We start from the raw sequence: 18945 nt of genomic DNA on the forward strand, positions 1-18945 counted from the left end.
TCACTTCTGACACCCATTACAAGTTTGAGAGGCTCCCCCCAAACCCCCTCGGGTTTGATGTCTCTAGAAGGACTCACAAGACTCACCGAGAGCAAAGGAGGTAGACTAAAGTCCCCCAAGGGAGCCTTCCTTGTCGGAGCTTCCACCGTCCCCTGGAGGCAGGCTCCTCGGAGCCCCCCTTGCCACCAGGCCTCAGCCTTGGCCTGTGGGAACTGCAAACTTCCCGCACAATCGATTCTGTCTGCCTCCCGCATGAAGAGACTTGAGCAAACACCAGCCTGATTTCTAACAGCTCCGGGTCACGTCCTTGGGATGCCGGAGCCCCACTTCAAGTTCCTGCTTGGAAAAGCTCCCAACTGACAAGGGATTTGCTGCTTGGGACACACCCTGGACTGACCCCCGCCTTGCCCCACTGTCATAAAACAGCCCCCACCCACCTTGGTGGTCTTGCGCTCCCCAACTCTGTTGAGGCGCCGAGCACTCCGTCCTTCTTCCACCTCCTCATCCTCCCTCTGAAAGGCCCAGTGGCCTCTGCGCAGATCAGAGCTGCCCTCACTTTATACGGAAGCCCCTCCTGCAGTAGCCTGAACATTGTCTGTCTTGCCACCTGTAACAAATGTCCGGCTCTGTTTCTCTCTGGCATAAATAAACATCAGTCACGTGGTTAGACTGTCCGGTGGCCAAAGGCCCGGCAAACAGACACTCCCATCAAGGGGGGCATTCCAGGAGCCTAGAGATCACCCCCTAGGAGCCAAGGGCAAAGGTCGGGCCTCTCCCATGTAGGGTTACTTCTTCACTGCCCCTGAGGGTGGGTGCTCGGGGCTCTGGGAGACCGCGGGGAGAGGAGCTTGGGGTCAGGAGAAGCCACTGAGGGGGCAGCAGGGAGTGGCGCTCCCAAGTCAGCCAGGAAAGAGTGAAGTCTCCCACTGGGGACCAGGAGGGTCTGGGATGCCACAATTACAACCAGATACCACCGGCTGGGTTGATGTCTGGTGCTTCTGGGGTAAAAACACCTTATTATTATTATCATTATTCTTGTGGTGAGAACGCTTATCACGAGATCTACGTGACAGCGTGCAACACGATATTGTTAACTACAGACCCCGGGTTGTACAGCAGCCTTCTAGAACTTAGGGAAACACTCCTTCTTTTTTAAAATTTTTTAAAGATTTTATTTATTTATTTGAGAGAGAGAGAGAGAGAAGACAGAAAGACAGAAAGCTGCAGGGAGGAGAAGAGGGAGAGGGAGAGGGAGAAGCAGACTCCACACTGAGCGCAGAGCCTGATGTGGGGCTCCATCTCATGACCCTGAGATCACGACTCGAGCTGAAACCAAGAGTCAGAGGCTCAATGGACTGAGCCACCCAGGCGCCCCAGGGAAACACTTCTTAGGACCCCCTTCAAAGAGGAGAAAACAGGTTTGGAGCGGGTACTTCGTCTGCTCACGACAGGAAAGTAAAAGAAAAGAGTAAAACTCTGTCCTACAAGCCCCGCGATGTAGAGTTAATCCAACTGGATTGGTGTTCCAGCTGGATACCCAGCTGGAAAGAACAAGTGCTTTCAGAATAGGCCAACTTGAGCTGGGTAGTCCCAAGCCCTGTAACCCTATGACCTCACTGCTCTGCATCTCTCTGCTCTAATGAAATTTCAACACCCTTAAAAAAGAAAAAAAAGTAAATCAATGGTTACAGAGATAAACAGGTAGGTGTGCGTGAAGTCGCATGGCGAGCGTTACTTTGTGTGCTCCTTATGAATATCTTGTGGGGCTCTGAGGGGCAAGATCTTGTCACGACCTCCAACCCCCATAGCTGAGGAAACCCAGGCTCAGAGAGGCAGCGGGGCTCATCCAAGATCACACAGCTTGTCGACAGCTGAGCGGGATGGACCCCAGGTCTCCCTGGGGGTGGCCTGGCGCTGCCTGAGTGAAGCAACTGGGCCCGCTCCAAAGTACATCACAGAGGATGAGGCTGGAACCACAGACCCCACCTGGCAAGTCGTCATTCCCGCACAAACACGGGGTTGCTGCGACCACCACATCTCCCTCTGCATTTGTTGGTTGGCTTTTAGGTTGGAAAGGAACTCATTCTCTTTCGCTCTCCCTTTTTTTTAAATATTTTATTTATTTATTTGAGAGAGAGAGACAGATAGTGACAGAGATAGTGAGAGAGCACAAGCAGCAGGGAGGAGAGAGAGAAGCAGGCTCCCGCTGAGGAGGGAGCCCGATGTGGGGCTCGATCCCAGGACCTCGGGATCATGATCCAAGCCAAAGGCAGACACCTAACTGACTGAGCCAACCAGATGCCCCTTACTCTCTTTTTCTTAATTTATTTAATTAAGAAATTTATTTAATAGGGGCGCCTGAGTGGCTCAGTCGGTTAAGCGTCTGCCTTCAGCTCAGGTCATGATCCCGGGCTCCTGGGATCGAGTCCCGCATCGGGCTCCCTGCTCCACGGGAAGCCTGCTTCTCCCTCTCCCACTCCCCCTGCTTGTGTTCCCTCTCTGACTGTGTCTCTCTCTGTCAAAAAAATAAATAAAATCTTCAAAATTAAAAAAAAAGAAATTTATTTAATAAATTAATCTTACTTATTTTAAGCAATCTCTGTGCCCAGCGTTGGGCTCGAACTCGTGACCCCGAGATCAAGAGTCACATGCTCTACCTACTGAGCCAGCCAGGCGCTCCAAGAAACTCATTCTCTTCAACAAGAAACATGTCAAACTGCTTTGCCAAAAGAGATTCAGACACTTATATTATTAAATCTCCAAACTGCTTCCCTAGTGACGAGCATGTGATGTCGTGAGAACACGAGCTCTTAAGTCAGGTACAGTGAGCCCCTCCACTCGCTGTCTTATTTTCATGTTAGTGTTTACTCTCGCTTATGTGTTTGTTTATTGTCCCTCTTCATGGCAGTGGGGATCTTGTGTCTTGATCAACACTGTATCCTCAGCATCTTGAATAATGGAGCTGTGATAAAGTAATGATATCCCACTCACCAGAACAGATACACAAAGGACCCTTTACTAGACACATGCGCTTAAGCTCCAGCCCGAGGCTCAGCTTTTGAAAAAAATTTGATAAAATTTGACCTCGATTGAACTGGTCCAAATCAGAATGCCTGGGTGGCTCAGTTGGTTAAGTGTCTGCATTCAGCTCAGGTCATGATCCCAGGGTCCTGGAATCGAGTCCCGCTTCGGGCTCCCTGCTCCGCGGGGAGCCTGCTTCTCCCTCTGCCTGCCGTTCCCCCTGCTTGTGCTCTCTCTCTCCGACAAATAAGTAAATAAAACCTTAAAAAAAATAAACTTGTCCAAATCCCCGAACATAACCAAATCTTTCCTCATTTGCTCTTCACTTGGACAATATTTTATTTGGTTGCTGATAATATTTGTTTTAATAAGGATTTCACTATATCCTTGTTAACAAATTTTGGTTTTGTGGACTGAATTTCCTGATTTAAAACACAACTCTCTTCCCTGTTTGACATGGAAGCTTCCTGTTCATTATTTGCCCTCTGCTGTAGCAGGTAAGGTTTTCTCTCTGGGACTTTGTCCCCCCTGACTTGCCTTCCTTTGGTGACATCTATAGGCAGCTACAAAGTGTATGCCTGTTACCAGAGAAGGGGTCTGGAGAACTCAGAGCTCCTCTGGAAATAAATATTCTGGTGCCTGCACAACACACACATAATTTTTTTAAGATTTATTTATTCAGGGGCGCCTGGGTGGCTCAGTCAGTTAAATGTCTGCCTTTGGCTCAGGTCATGATCTCGGGGTCCTGGGATCGAGCCCCGCATCGGGCTTCCTGCTCTGTGGGAAGCCTGCTTCTCCCTCTCCCACTCCCCCTGCTTGTGTTCCCTTTCTCGCTGTGTCTCTCTCTGTCAAATAAATAAATAAAATCTTTTTTTAAAAGATTTATTTATTCATTAAAGAGAGAGAGCAGGGGGAGGGGCAGAGGGAGAGAGAGAATCCTTAAGCTGACTCCTCGCTATTACCAGTGAGCGGTACATTTAAAAATGGTTACGAAGGTAAATTTTATGTTTTGTGTATTTTAGCACAATAGAAAAGGAGTAAAAACCAAGATGAAGACAAAAATCAAAATATCCCACTTGACTAGCAGAATGAATGGCCAATGTTCTAATAACCTAAGACTTGTACTCTTTTTCAAGATATTTAGCGTTCATTCATTCATAAGTATCTTTTGAGTGCCAACTACACGCAACACACTTCTTTCTCAGTAGTGGGGATGTGGCTGATTGGGGAGACATATATTCACAGTCTGCTTGTCCCTCTCCCTTTGTCCCTCCTGCCACTTGTGTGTGTGCTCTCTCTCTCTCAAATAAAATCTTTAAAAATAAAGGGGGCGCCTGGGTGGCTCAGACGGTTAAGCGTCTGCCTTCGGCTCAGGTCATGATCCCAGGGTCCTGGGATCGAATCCCGCATCGGGCTCCCTGCTAGGTGGGGAGCCTGCTTCTCTCCCTCTGCCTCTGCCTCTCTCTCTCTCTCTGACTTTCATGAATTAAAAAAAAAAAAAAAGCCACAGAAATAATACACCTAGTGGCATTAAAAAAAAAAAAATAAAGAAGTGGAGAGAATAATATAACTGCTGTGCATCCATCAACCACAAATATGTTTCTAGTCGTGTTCTATTCTTGCTACCCACCCTCTTTTTTGCTGGACAATAAAGTAAAATCCAAGACAAAATGTCATTTCGCCTGTAAATGCTTTGGTATGCATACAATGCTCTTTTAATAATACCCAATATCCTTAGAAGTTCTTGAGTACAAATCAGGAAAGCCCAGTGTTAGAAAATTTTAGCCCTGGAATTTTGCACAAATACATATAATATTCAGGAATAGCCTTTAAATTGCCCTGTAGTTTGGGAATGCTTTAAAATGTTTATCTACATGGAGAGAAAAAATAGATAACTATACCATTATTAAAAGATCGGCACATCTAGATGTGTGTATTAATTTTGTTTTCCAAAAATGAATAACAGAACTAAAGATTTCAGGATTGTCATTACCTACTTATTTGCATTTATAGCTAGACTCGCTTTCTCTAAATGCACAGGGTATGTGCTGCCCAAGTGCCAAATTGTTCTCACGGGCTCCCAGGGCACTGCCGAGTATGTTTTGTTTCCTGAATTTAATTTTCTTCTGTTAGCATCACCATCTTTCATCTGGGGAGAAACTGTGAATCATCAGTAAAGTCTCGACTCCCTTAAGAAGGAAAACGGGCAAGAAAATTCACTGTGTCCCGGTTTTCTAGACACATGCTGCAAGATCACACCTGAGTGCTTAATAATTTAGCCTTTTGGGCAAAAGTTCTCGTTAGAATAGGTCAAAAACATGAATAATTCAGGCGTTTCCCAATCAAACTGCTCAGTTGTGCTGACACTGGCCAAAATACACCGTAAGCACTCACAAAGAGGCTCCAGGTGACCAGATCAGGTGACTGGGTCACGATGACACCAAATTTGGTTAATGGGAATCCCAGGTCAGATCCAGTTGGTATCAAACTACAGACAGAGCCTGTCACATTCTGTAGGTCCTCGAAGTCTGCCGTGTGTCCTGCAAGTGACAATTCCTGTCGGGAAACCATGCTCTACACCTCTCTCCCTCCTTCTCCAACACACACCCAGATCACCCCGACACTCCTCAAACCTCTTCATTCTCCGCAGATGGCCTTGCTTCCTTCTTAACTGAGAAAACAGAAACCATCAGAAGAGAGCTTTTTGCCCTCCACCAGACCCCAGCATCTGCAACCCACACACCTGCCTTTGTACCTCACCTGTAAGACGAACTAGCTACATCCTCTCTAAGCCAGTCTGTGCAGGTGCACCTCGGACCCCATCCCCTCTTGCCCACGCAAGGACATCTCTCCGCTCCCTGCCCCCTCGCCTCTCCTCCATCACTGATTTTTTCACACAAACATGCTGTCATTGATCCTATCTTTAAAACCAATTCTCAATAGCGATGGCAAATAAGCTGTCCTGTTCAGATTGCTGTAACAGAATACCACAGACCGGGGGGCTTAAACAACAGAAACTTATTTCTCATAGTTCTGGAGGCTGGAAGTCCAAGATCAAGGCACTGGCAGATCCGATGTCTGGTGAGAGCCCTCTTCCTGGGTCACAGCCAGTCCCTTGTCGCTGCGTCCCCACGAGGCAGAACGGGGCAAGAGAGCTCTCTGGGGTCTCTTTTATAATGGCATGGCACTAATCCCGATCACGGGGGTTCCACTCTCAGGACCTAAGGAATCACCCCTCAACAGCCCTGCCTCCAAATACCATCACATTTGGGGATTCGTTTTCAACATTTGAATTCGGGGGAAGATACAAACATTCAGTCCACAGCATAAGCACATGAAAAGATGCTTACCATCATTAGTTACTAGGGAAATGCAGATTAAAACCGCAACAAAGATGCCACCGCACACCAATGAGAATGCCCCAAATTAAGAAGACCGGCCATGCCAAGCAGTGGTGAGAGCATGGAGGGACTAGGACTTCCTGCTGAACTCTTTCTCTGAGTGAATAGGAATGTGTTGCCCAAGCGATAATAGGTTCTCTTGGGCTCTTAGTTTCCTTTTCTATATGTTTTCTCTCCTGAATTTAATATTCTTGAAAAACAGGCTGGTGACGGCTATCTTATGACCCAGCTATTCCATTCCAGCCTCCTCCACTGAAGAACTGGGGTTCCCGAAGCACAGCCTGCCTCCCATCCTGTTAAACACCAGCAACAACCAGGACAAGCATCCCCACCTCCTCCGTATGTTTCCTGACAGCGCTGGGGACCAGGCCCAGGGCTCCCACGTCTGGGGACTTCTCACCAAGAAGTTCCTGAGCGTTTTTCACTAAAAACCTGTCCTTGGGGGCGCCTGGGTGGCTCAGTCGTTAAGCGTCTGCCTTCGGCTCAGGTCATGATCCCGGGGTCCCGGGATCGAGTCCCACATCGGGCTCCCTGCTCAGCGGGAAGCCTGCTTCTCCCTCTCCCACTCCCCCTGCTTGTGTTCCTGCTCTCGCTATCTCTCTCTCTGTCAAATAAATAAAATCTTTAAAAAAAAAAAAAAAACCTGTCCTTGGAGTTTTTGCCATCCAACCAACTCTGTGGATTATTTGATCAGTTTATTGACTTTTGACCAAGAGCAAAATATTATATATATAAAAAATATTATATATATAAAAATATTATATATATATATAAAATATTATATATATATATATATATATATATTAGGAGAGCCCCATACTGCTCAGGTGTGTATGAAATGTTAGAGGAGAAGGAAACAAAATGCTTTCGAAGGCTGATTTTTTCATGAACAAGAAATGTGAGCATCTCCGTCTCCACTTACCGCTGGGCTGGAGGTAAGGTTTAATGAAGACTAAGTGAGTTAATTAAGGAGAAATCGCAACCAAACCCAACATAATGAGAGAGGGGCCGTGTCCCTTGCCCTAGGGCACACGCTCTTCCTGCCGTGATGCAGGTGTTCTGGGGAGCTTCCTTGAATTGGTCAGACATCCCTCCTGAGAATCAGATCCCCAGGAAAACAATCCAATAAGACACACTTGAGGGAGATGGAATTGTCATCCAAAGGTGCTAAAGACCTCAGAAGTCAGAGGCGGGTTCCAATATAGGAGATGGTCCTAAAGCCTCAAGAGCCTCCTCCTGTCCTTATCTAGACATGATCTTGAATAGAACAATGATCAGAGGATGCGGGAGCCCATCCTCACCCTGATTTTTCCAGCTGTCTGACCTTGGGGTGTTCACCTAAGTTCTTAGAACGTCAGCTTACTTGTTTACTTGATAAATTTTTAGGGAGTGCCTATTAGGAATTAAAGTTATTAGTTAATTGATTGGCTAATCAATTAAATGGCTATCCGTGTAGTGTAGAAATAAGAACTATAAATATAAAATGCGTATGTGCATCACAGAGGCCCTAAGGTCTCACCAGGTAGATCTTAGAAAATACATACCGGTCTCTGCCTCCGATTCCAGGGACAGACCTAAAACCCTTGTAAATTCCTAAGTGACAAGAGCCCTAGAAGCATCCTCTGTTCTAATATTTGTCTTTGACCCTGGTTCCTGACACTGAGCTCCTAAATCCCTTGGAATTTCCTGGGTGATAAGAATATCTTTTGTTCTAACTGAGGTGACTGTGACTGGGCTCCTGGATGGGGCTTGCTCAGCAGAAAGACCAAGCCATTGTTAGAAGCTTGGAATTTGCAGCACCCCACCCCTCCACCCCAATTCTCCGGAGAAGGGAGAGGGGCTGGAAATGGGTTAATGATGGATCATGCCCACATGAGGAAACCTCCATAAGATCCCAATAGTGTGGGGTTCAGAGAGCTTCTGGGTCAGCAAACGCTCGGAGATTTGGGGACAGGGGCGCACCTGGAGAGGGCACGGAAGCTCTGTGCCCCTCCCCCAAACCCTGTCCTGTGCATCTCTTCCATCTGGCTGTTCCTGAGCTATATCTTTTCATAATCAACTGGCCATCTAGGAAGTAAAAAGTTTCTCTGAGTTCTGTGAGCCGCTCTAGCAAATTAGTCAAACCCAAGGAGGGGGTCGTGGGAAACTCTGATTTAAGCCAGTGGGTCAGAAGCAAGGTGACAACTTGTGACTGGCACCCGAAGCGGGGGTGGGGTGGGGAGGTGGGGCAGCCTTGGGGACGGAGCCCTTAACCCGTGGGATCTGACGCTACATCCAGGTAGACAGTGTCAAAATTGCGTTGAATTACAGGGCGTCCAGCTGGTGCTGCCCAGAATTGTTTGGGGCGGGGAACCTGCACCCCCCACCACCACCGCCGTTGTCAGAAGTATTGTGTACCCTGGTGGGACAGCAAGGGCCACACGGGGGAACTGAGGTTTGTCCTATATGGTGGGGGCTCCACAGGTGGTACACTGAGCCTGTTGAAGCCGAGAGCAGAAGGCGCTGATCCATCAGAAGGCTTCCCCACATCTTCGCGTCAGCCCTGCAGCCCGCCAAGGCACAGTCAGCTAAAGGTTTATGTCCTAACACACTCATATGCATTTGCCATCAACTCCACTGAGTAATTAAAGCAAATTTCTGAGAGGAAGAAAAAGACACAGATGCTCTAATCTCGCGGATGCCTTTCAGGCATTAGAAGGGAAGGCAGAGAGAAAGAACTGTCCTCTCTCCAGCAACATTTCCCTAAGAAATGGTATGGCTAATGATTTGCTCTGAGTGCCCATGGGAAGGCTGGGGTTTGGGGTGGGGGGGTACAGGGTGGGGTGAGACCTGAAGCCCATTAGGAATCCAGAGATACCCAGAAGGCCTGCGGGGCCACTCCTGGAGCCAGGAGTGACTGATCCAAGTTCCAAACAGTTGGCAGATCTTGGACCGTTAGCATTCAGACTCTCTGGTCCTTAGAGAAAGCTGGAGGAAGAACAGAGAGGAACTAAAAACCCCAGGGAGCATTAATGTTCCCGCAAGTGGGGTGCTGGGCCCTCTCAGATCCTCTTCTGAACCCTCGCTTCCTACAAGGTCACAGGCAGCTGGGGTCTCCCCAGATTCTTGCAGCTCCGCATCCCACATCCCTCTCACTGCTCACCACGGTCACCCCCCGCCCACCGCCCCCACCTGCATTACCCGGAAACACACTTGGCATCCCCAACTGCTAAACCTCTCAGATAGCCTCAGGCCTCGTCTACACCCCTCGGATGCAGTCGACCCTGCCGATCTACCCTTCCTTCTCTAAATACTCTTACCTTTGCCCCTGACGTTTGCTGGCCCAGGGTAAGAGCACTCACGGCATACATGTAAAGGGCCAGCAAGGCTAAGGAGCTGTGGAAAAGTACTTTGGTGCTATCATCCCACCTTGACAGATGTGTTCTCATAGACCAAAACCATACCTACAGCTTCTTTGTTTCTTAGTATTTTTGGCAGGCTGATGTTTGCAGAATACCTTACATACTCTAATGATAGTCTCTCCATTGGCAGAGACCAGGACGGGCTGAGCACATAAGACTTAACACTGGTTTGTGAGTGTATAGGCTATTGGGTGGCTTTTTTTTTTCTTTTTAGAGAGAGAGAGATTGAGAGAGAGAGAGCATGTGTGCAGGGAAGGCAGGGGCAGAGGGAGAGGGAGAGAGAGAATCTTTTTTTTTTTTTTTAAAGATTTTATTTATTTATTTGAGAGAGAGAGAATGAGAGAGAACACATGGGAGGGGATAGGGTCAGAGGGCAAAGCAGACTCCCTGCCGAGCAGGGAGCCCGATGCGGGACTCGCTCCAGGGACTCCAGGATCATGACCTGAGCCGAAGGCAGTCGCTTAACCGACCGAGCCACCCAGGCGCCCGAGAGAGAGAATCTTTTTTTTTTTTTTTTTAAAGATTTTATTTATTTATTCGACAGAGAGAGAGAGAGACAGCAAGAGAGGGAATACAAGCAGGGGGAGTGGGAGAGGGAGAAGCAGGCTTCCCGCGGAGCAGGGAGCCCGATGTGGGGCTCGATCCCAGGACCCTGGGATCATGACCTGAGCCAAAGGCAGATTCTTAACGACTGAGCCACCCAGGCGCCCCCGAGAGAGAGAATCTTAAGCAGACTCCACACCCAGTGCAGAGCCCGAGGTTGGGCTCGATCTCAGTGACCTGAGCCCAAATCAAAAGTGGGATGGTTAACAGACTGAGCCACTCAGGCGCCCCAGGATGGCTTCTTTGCATGAGTGAAATAGGCAGAATATCAAAGATGACTAAACTTTATTATTTTACATGTCTGGTATTGTGTTGCTGGGTCAGCAACGTTTGAATTAATAAAACAAAGACAGATATAATCCATACATTGTTATATGTCATATCCACACAATTTTTCTTCCCTTAATGTTAGCAAAACCAAATTTATGTAATATGATAATAAAATCATCATGTAATTAATGTTCTACTGTCAAGAATGATCTCAAAGACTAAAAAAGAGAATACAGTTATATTCAAAGTATATGACATTCGAATATATTTTCATCAAAAATGTGTATGAAAGGTAAGAAAATTTAAAAATCAAAATTATCCTTATGCTTTCACAAGATTGTTTTTCTCCCAAAAATTCAAAATCGGCTACCAAAATTAAAAGGTAAAATATGAGTTATACTTAGGGAATACCAAACGTTTTGACCAAAATTATTTAAATAAAACTAAAATGTTTAATGTTTTAAAATGCCTATGTAGGGGCGCCTGGGTGGCTCAGTCGTTAAGCGTCTGCCTTCGGCTCAGGTCATGATCCCAGGGTCCTGGGATCGAGCCGCACATTGGGCTCCCTGCTTGGCGGGAAGCCTGCTTCTCCCTCTCCCACCGCCCCTGCTTGTGTTTCCTCTCTCGCTGTGTGTCTCTCTGTCAAATAAATAAATAAAATCTTTAAAATAAATAAAATGCCTATGTAATTTTATTAAACTTTTATTTTTCTAAAACTAAGATGATTCATAATCCTAATATTCAGTGTTCAACTATCTGCCAATGTAAAAAAATCAATACTGTGCTTCTTCCCCGTTACATATATGTACATGCCTACCTGTAAACAAAATTAGAATAACATGAATCGTTTGATCTTGCAGATTTTCCTAAGCCACATGTGCAACTGTTGTAACTAAGCTAATATGTGAATACCTCTGGAACTGCACATTAAAACACCAAGAGGGCGCCTGGGTGGCTCAGTTGGTTAAGCAACTGCCTTGGGCTCAGGTCATGATCCCAGAGTCCTGGGATCGAGTCCCACATCGGGCTCCCTTAGTGGGGAGCCCGCTTCTCCCTCTGACCCTCTCCCCTCTCATGCTGTTTCTCTGTCTCTCTCTCTTTCTCTCAAATAAATAAATAAAATCTTAAAAAAAAAAAAAAAACACCAAGAGAAGGGAAAAAACATATTGAGCACGACGGGGAAACAATACTTTGTTATAGGAGAATCTGTCATATTCAATGTGTCTGAGAGAAAGGATTTGATGACTTAGATTTGATGTCTTCCCCTCCCCCGCCCAGGGTTCCCTCACTCAAATTTTCTCCTGCTTCCCTGTCTCTGAGGTCAGGAGAGCACAGCCTCCACATCCTCACACGCTGTCATCTTTCATTCCGAGGACATGGAGCAAGAGATGTTAAGAAGCATTTCCCTGGGGCCTGAGCAATGTCAGCGTGACCGCGGATGCTCACTCACGGGCTGCACGGGGTCTCAAGGGACAGGAGGGCCCTCTTGTCCTTCAGTACGTTTCAGTGTGTGCTTATGATATTGGCGTGCAAGGGTCTCCCTCCCCGCCTACCCGGAGGGCATGCAGCTCCCTGGGTGTGTCAGCCTGCTCCAGGCACCATCACAAAACACCCCACGCTGGGCGGCTTGAACAATGGACATTTATTCTCTCACCGTCTGGAGGCTCAAGTTCAAGGTCAAGGTGTCAGCAGGGTTGCTTTCTCCAGAGGCCTCCTCCGTGGCTTGCCATGGCTACCTTCTCTCTGTGTCCTGGTGTGGTCTTCCTTCTGTGCACACCAATTCCTGGTGTCCCTCTGTATGTCCCAACCTTTTTTTTTTTTAAGATTTTATTTATTTATTTGACAGAGAGAGAGAGAGAGAGAGAGATCATGAGCTGGGGGAGGGGCAGAGGGAGCGGGGAAGCGGACTCCCTGCTGGAGCCGGACATGGGGCTCGATCCCAGGACCCCGGGATCATGACCTGAGCAGAAGGCCCACGTTTAACCGACTGAGCCACCCAGGCACCCCCCAATCTCCTCTTCTTATAAGGACACCAGTCAGATTGGATTGGGGCCCATCCTAATGGCTTCATTTTAACGTAATTACCTCTTTAAAGGCCCCATCTCCAAATACACACTCTTGAGGCTCTGGGGGTTAGAGTTTCAACATATGAATTGGGGGAGGGGCTTGCTCTGCCCATAATACCTGTTCTGCTTATTACAGCCCTCTCCCTCCTTCTCTCTCTCTCTCTCTCTCTCTCTCTCTCTCTGTCTGGCGGCTCCTCTTTGTCTTTTGTTCAGGTTCACTGTCCTCTTCCAAGACGTCCTCAAGATTCAGGCCTGAGCCGCCCAACATCCCCGCTTCCATCCCGGTGGGCGGAGCCATACCCGTGGTTTCAATTGCCAGCTATTCAACAATGACTTAAAAATGTGCACACCGTGCCTACATGTCTCCTCCGAGCTCCAGATGCACACATGCACGTGGTTGTCTCCCTTCAACCTGGCCAAACCCTGGGCGCCCCGCCTCTGTGAGGGGCAAGGCCCGTCCTCCCGGACCTGTCCCTGACACCTCTCTCCCTCCCTGCCCTGAGCCATGACCAAATTCAGTCCACTTACCCTCCTGATGCCTCTCAACTCCACCTACTCCTCTTCACCTAGCTCTCTCTCTAAAATAAATAAATAAATATTAAAAAAAAAAAAAAGAGGAAATACAAATCTAATTCAGTCCCTCCCTCCTCAGAATCTTTCAATGGATCCCTTTTGCTCTGAATGCCAAGCCCTTAAGGAGGCCAACAAGGTCTTGTGAATAATTCCTCATTTTGTAAGTATACATTCATTAGTGATCAGTGTGATTATGTTTTTCCTCTTTTTTTTTTTTTTAACAGTCCCATGCCCGGGCATTAGGGTATGTGGGCTCTTGAGGGCCATCCCTGGAAATTCTGCCAACCACACCAACCCCTGATCGTGACATTAGATGAACCTAACCGGTCAATCGCTCAGTCGCTCAATCGCTCGTTGTTTAAAACCCAGCATCTAGCACAATGCTTGGCCTGTAGAAGGCACTTAACAAATATTGGCTGAATAAATGAGTATCATAAGACATTTCTGGGAATGTAAAAGAAAAAATAACTAAGGATGGACTCACAGATTTTGCTACGGGGATGTTCATCCCTGCACTTCTTGTAATAGTAAAGATGTGAAAAAACCTAGAGGCCTAGTAAGTGGGGGTTGATGATATTAGAGCCCTCCCACCCCCTTACAGGAGAATTACACATAGCTGCTAAAAATCATGGTATATAGATTTATACTTACTGATGGGGAAAATGTTCACAATATATTAAGTGAAAAAGCAGGTTACTGAGGTCATGGCTCCATTTCAATGTTTAAAATATTTTTCAAAATCAATATATGTTAAAGGATCACTGAAATATTAGCATTGTTGTTTCTAGTGGTGAGTTACATCCATTTCTCTTCTCTTTACTCTTTTTCCTTCTCTTTTTTTTTTTTTTGCTTCTCTGTATTTTCTACAAAAAGCAGGTATTATATTTTTAATAATACTTTCAAAATTACTTAACCTTCACACACACACACACACACACACACACACACACACACAGGGAGAGAGAGAGAGAGAGAGAAATACTGCATATAAACCAGGCTAGAAGCTTGTTCACTCATTTGCTGAATGTGTCCCAGCCTCGCCACGTGCTGTGTTAACACTTGCAATCGTAACTGTACATGGTAGTCTAGATACACGTTATGCTTAAGTCAAGCTATCCTATTGTTAAAGTACGGAACCCTATCTTGCCCTTACACATTCCCCCTGAGGAAACAGGTCCAGCACATGCATGATCCTGGATCTGAAGTGAATCATCAAGGGGAACAGGTGGGTTTATGCCCAACTTTCCAAACAACCACCAGCTCCCTAGCTGGAAATGATGCTTCAGGACCACCCTCCCCCAGGGCAGCAGGAGTTAAGGGGGTGGATTGAGGTGATGCTTCACCCACGCCAGAGAGCCCATTGTGCTTTGTCTAGTGGCTTGAAAACAAATTCGAGCCTTTTTTTTTTTCCTAAGGGGAAGAAGGGCTAGTGGAAATCCAGAAGCCTGGGTGTCTTGGGAATTTTTCAGTTGACACCAGGGAAAATCCTGAGGATGAGTTCAGGCCCTGCCCCTTAAGCAGCTAATGGGCCTGGAGTATCTCTTAACCTCCCTTTTCCTCATAGGGATAATAATACTTCACAGATTGTTGCAGTGATTCATGGCACAACATCATGTTGGTAAACCAGGCGGTGTTGAACAAACATTAAGTCATGAGCCAGGCCGGCTTTGTGTGTACGACCTGTACTTGGAAGGGCCCCATGCTCGATTTAAAGCTCTGCTGCCGCCATATTGAAATTCTTAATTTGTGAACAAGGGAACTTGCATTTTAACTTTCCACTGGGTCCCACAGATTATGTAGCGGGTGTTGGTTATGAACCTTATTTCATGGCCATACCCACAGGAGGTCACAAGGGATGTATCCTATCCAAGGTTTTGTAAAAACTCTAAATCCGGTGGAGGTCAATCCTTGTAGACACAGACTGTGTCCTGCCATACCTTTGTTACTCATGTTGTTGTGAAACCTGCAAGCTGTCCTTTTCGTTCAGCCCTAAGACACTGTGTAGATTTTAGTTAGTGAACGGCATTATCTTCTCACTAAGGAGCTTGTTCTAAGCTCCCATGTGAAACCTTATTTAACAAATTTTTGCCAAGTCTCTTTGAGTGGGAAAGGAAATCCTTCACTAGAGAAACATCTCATTTATAAGTAAACATACTCCAGTAACTCTAGATGTCTCCCCATATCAACGTACAGATGCATCAGCTAGATGTTAAAATTCAGATTTTGGGGGGGGGTTTCCTACCTTGTCAGTCAGGAGTTGCTTTACCATGCTCCTTGCTTTTTCATCACTGACATTTAAGAATCTCTGCTCTTAATGTTCTCAAATAATTTGCTATAGTTCTGTAAGACATTTGAGAATCTTTTGCAATTTAAAAAAATTTTTTTTTAAGATTTTATTTTTAAGCTATCTCTCTTCCCAACGTGGGGCTTGAACTCACAACCCTAAGATCAGGAGTCACACGCTCTTCCAACTGAGCCAACCAGGCACGCCTGAGACTCTTTCAGAATAGATGGGGAACAACAAAGCATGGGGAATGGTTTTAATTGTACTAGTCATTGTTTCAGTAAGATTTCAGACTCCTACCAGGTCCACGTTATGACTAGTCATTGCCTCTCAGGTGAGGCCAGGCCCTCTCATCTCCACTGCTGGAGCCTCTGGTGCTAGTAAATGACAAGCCTTGGGGACTGAGGGTGAACATGACACACACAGTCCTTACTTTCCAGGAGCTTCCAGCTGGGTGGAAGGAGACAGACAATAAGCAAGCAAACAAACAAACAAAAAACAAAAAACCCAGATCATTTCACATTGTGGTAAGTGCTCTGGAGAAAAAATTACAGAGGGATGAGATTGATGGGGCAGACAGGGAGGTCTCTCTGTGATGGAGCTGTAGGGGAGGAAGAAACTTTTCCTTTAATCTCTTGGGTTCTGTTACTGGGACCTGCTAATTAAACCAACAAAAAAGATAGAGTAACAGGAGAAAGGTACAATTTTATTTTATTTGCATAGAGCAAATAAAATAATTGCTCAAAAGAGCAACTAGACTTAGGGGTTAATATACCATTTTAACAAAGAGCAGTAAATTGTGGAGAAGTGGCTAGACCAAGGAAAGGGGATTTGGGCTCTTAGGGGGGTAAGCCATGGGGAAGTGACTAGGAAATATATGGGGGACTAATGGAAGATAAGGGGTATTTTAGAAAGGTCTGTTTATGCAGACTCCTCCCGGCATCAACCCTCCATCCTCCATCCCCAGAGATGGGTTGGTCTCCCCTCCTGGTACAGGGAAGGCACTTTCCTCTCGGAAAATTTATGCCCTACTTCTAGGAAGATAAGAAGAGAGCAGAGAACTCCTCTTGCATTTTTTTGTTTCTCAGTTTGGCTCAAAATAGTCCAAGTGGCAAATTTTGGAGTGGCAGAGTGTGATCCCCCTCAGGGCCAGAGTGGCTTCTCCTTCTGAGCTGTGAGGTCATTTCCCTCAGTCACGGGCACAGCCACCTAATGGCTCCTGTGAAGCATCTCTTCCTCAGCCCTGCTGTGAATGCCGGCGGCACCACGGCTACGTGTCTGGGTCTCACCTGCTGGAAGTCCTGACAGCCCTGTGATAATTCGGCCCAGAGGACAGAGAAAGAGGCTGCAGCTGGGCAGTGCCTGGTCCCATGGCCTCCACTCCCCCACACCACAGAGTAGGACCCTCCCATCATTCTGTGCTCAACCATTTTTTTAAAGTCAACTTTCTAGAGAAGTAAAACACCCATCCAGAAAAGCACCCACTAAAGCTTCATAAAAATGTAAGCAGCACCCAGATCAAGAAATAAAACATTACCAATACAGCAGGACACCCCCAGTCGCCACCCTCCCGTCAAGGGTAACCGCTATGCCCTTCGATCACTTTAGATGAGCTTTACCTGGAATATGTTTGTTTTTAAAAGGCTGTACGGCCAACAGGAACAACAATGGCCACCATTTCTTGCTTGCTCACCGTGAGCTTGGCTCAATGCCAGGTGCTTCCCGGGGATTAGCCGTCAACAATCCTATGGAGCAGGTTGTATTATTATCTCCGGTGTGAAAGGGGAAGGTGGGGCTCGGGAGAAGAGACCTGTTCAAGATCACCTGTTCTACAAGTGCAGCTACTGAATTTACAGTGTAACAAGGAAAGTGGTAGTGAGAGGCTGAATATAAAAATGGACAATCAGGGGGGCGCCTGGGTGGCTCCGTCGGTTAAGCATCTGACTCTCAGTCTCGGCTCAGGTCGTGATCTCAGAGTCCTGAGACTGAGCCCCGAGTCAGGCTCCACGCTCAGTGCAGAGTCTGCTGGAGATTCTCTCTCCCTCTGCCCCGCCCACTCATGCTCACTCGCTCTCTCTAAAATAAACAAGTTGGGTGCCTGGGTGGCTCAGTTGGTTAAGCGACTGCCTTCGGCTCAGGTCCCCATGATCCTGGAGTCCCGGGATCGAGTCCTGCATCAGGCTCCCTGCTCAGCAAGGAGTCTGCTTCTCCCTCTGACCCTCCCCCCTCTCATGTGCTCTTTCTCTCTCTCATTCAGTCTCTCAAATAAATAAATAAAATCTTTAAAAAATAAAAAAAAATAAAATAAAATAAACAAGTAAATCTTAAAACAAACCAAAAAATGGATAAAGGTCAGACCGTATGTAAAAACCGAGCTCTGACCCGCTCTCTGCACAACCAGCCCCAGAAGCCAGCCTGCCGTATATAAGTCAGGCTTGTAGGGAGTCGGACCACTGTCCCTAGCAAGCCATCCAAGAAGCCAAACACCAATTTCTGTAATGACTAGCCCAAAACAGGCAGGGACTTAAATCGTAACTGACAGCTCCCTTCATTTTTATTCCTGCTTTCAATGCAGGACCAAACAGAGGAAGACGAATATGCTCCCTTGCTCAATCACAGAGCATGTTCAGCTTCTATTAGCCTGCCTCCAGCTTTCCCGGGTGGACAGCCCCCTATCAGGGCATATGTGAACCCTCTCTTCTTTCTACTCTAAAGCTTTCCCGCTCCTCTGCCTGCCTTTGAGTCTCTGCCAAACACAGGTGACAGTGGCTCACCCCCTTGCCTGAGTTAATAGCCTTTGCCTGTTCTCATTTGGTTGGTCTTCATTCATGTCCACACTGGGGGTACAGAGTTGTGAAAACACAGACCTCAACCTGCCCTCATGGGTCTCACTGTCCAGTGAGCAGAGAGACACACTATTCAAGCAATCACAGCAAGTGGGCCCATGCAGCTGTGATTTTGCTGTAAGGGAGAAGCATAGGGTTCAAACGCCGCTGTTCATCCAGTGAAGTGGGGGTCTGACTAGTCTGGGAGTCACGGAAGTCTTCCTGGAAAAAGTGACACCTGAGCAGAGATGCAGAGCCTATGTATGAGACACCGAAGTCAAGAGGAAGGAGAATATTCCAGGCAAAGGAAACAGTACAAGGAGACCTGGCTGGAGAAAGGGTGGGTAAATCAAGGGGCTGACGGACTTTCTGGGTGGGAGGATGGTGTGAGATGAGGCTGGAGGAGTCCACAGGGGACAGATCACACAGGGCCTTTAAGACCATGGGAAGGACTTTTGTCTTTACTGTAAGAACAAGTGGAAGCCAGTGACGGACTTGTAG

This window comes from Neomonachus schauinslandi, chromosome 5 (assembly GCF_002201575.2).
Source record: "Neomonachus schauinslandi chromosome 5, ASM220157v2, whole genome shotgun sequence".
NCBI lineage: Eukaryota > Metazoa > Chordata > Mammalia > Carnivora > Phocidae > Neomonachus > Neomonachus schauinslandi.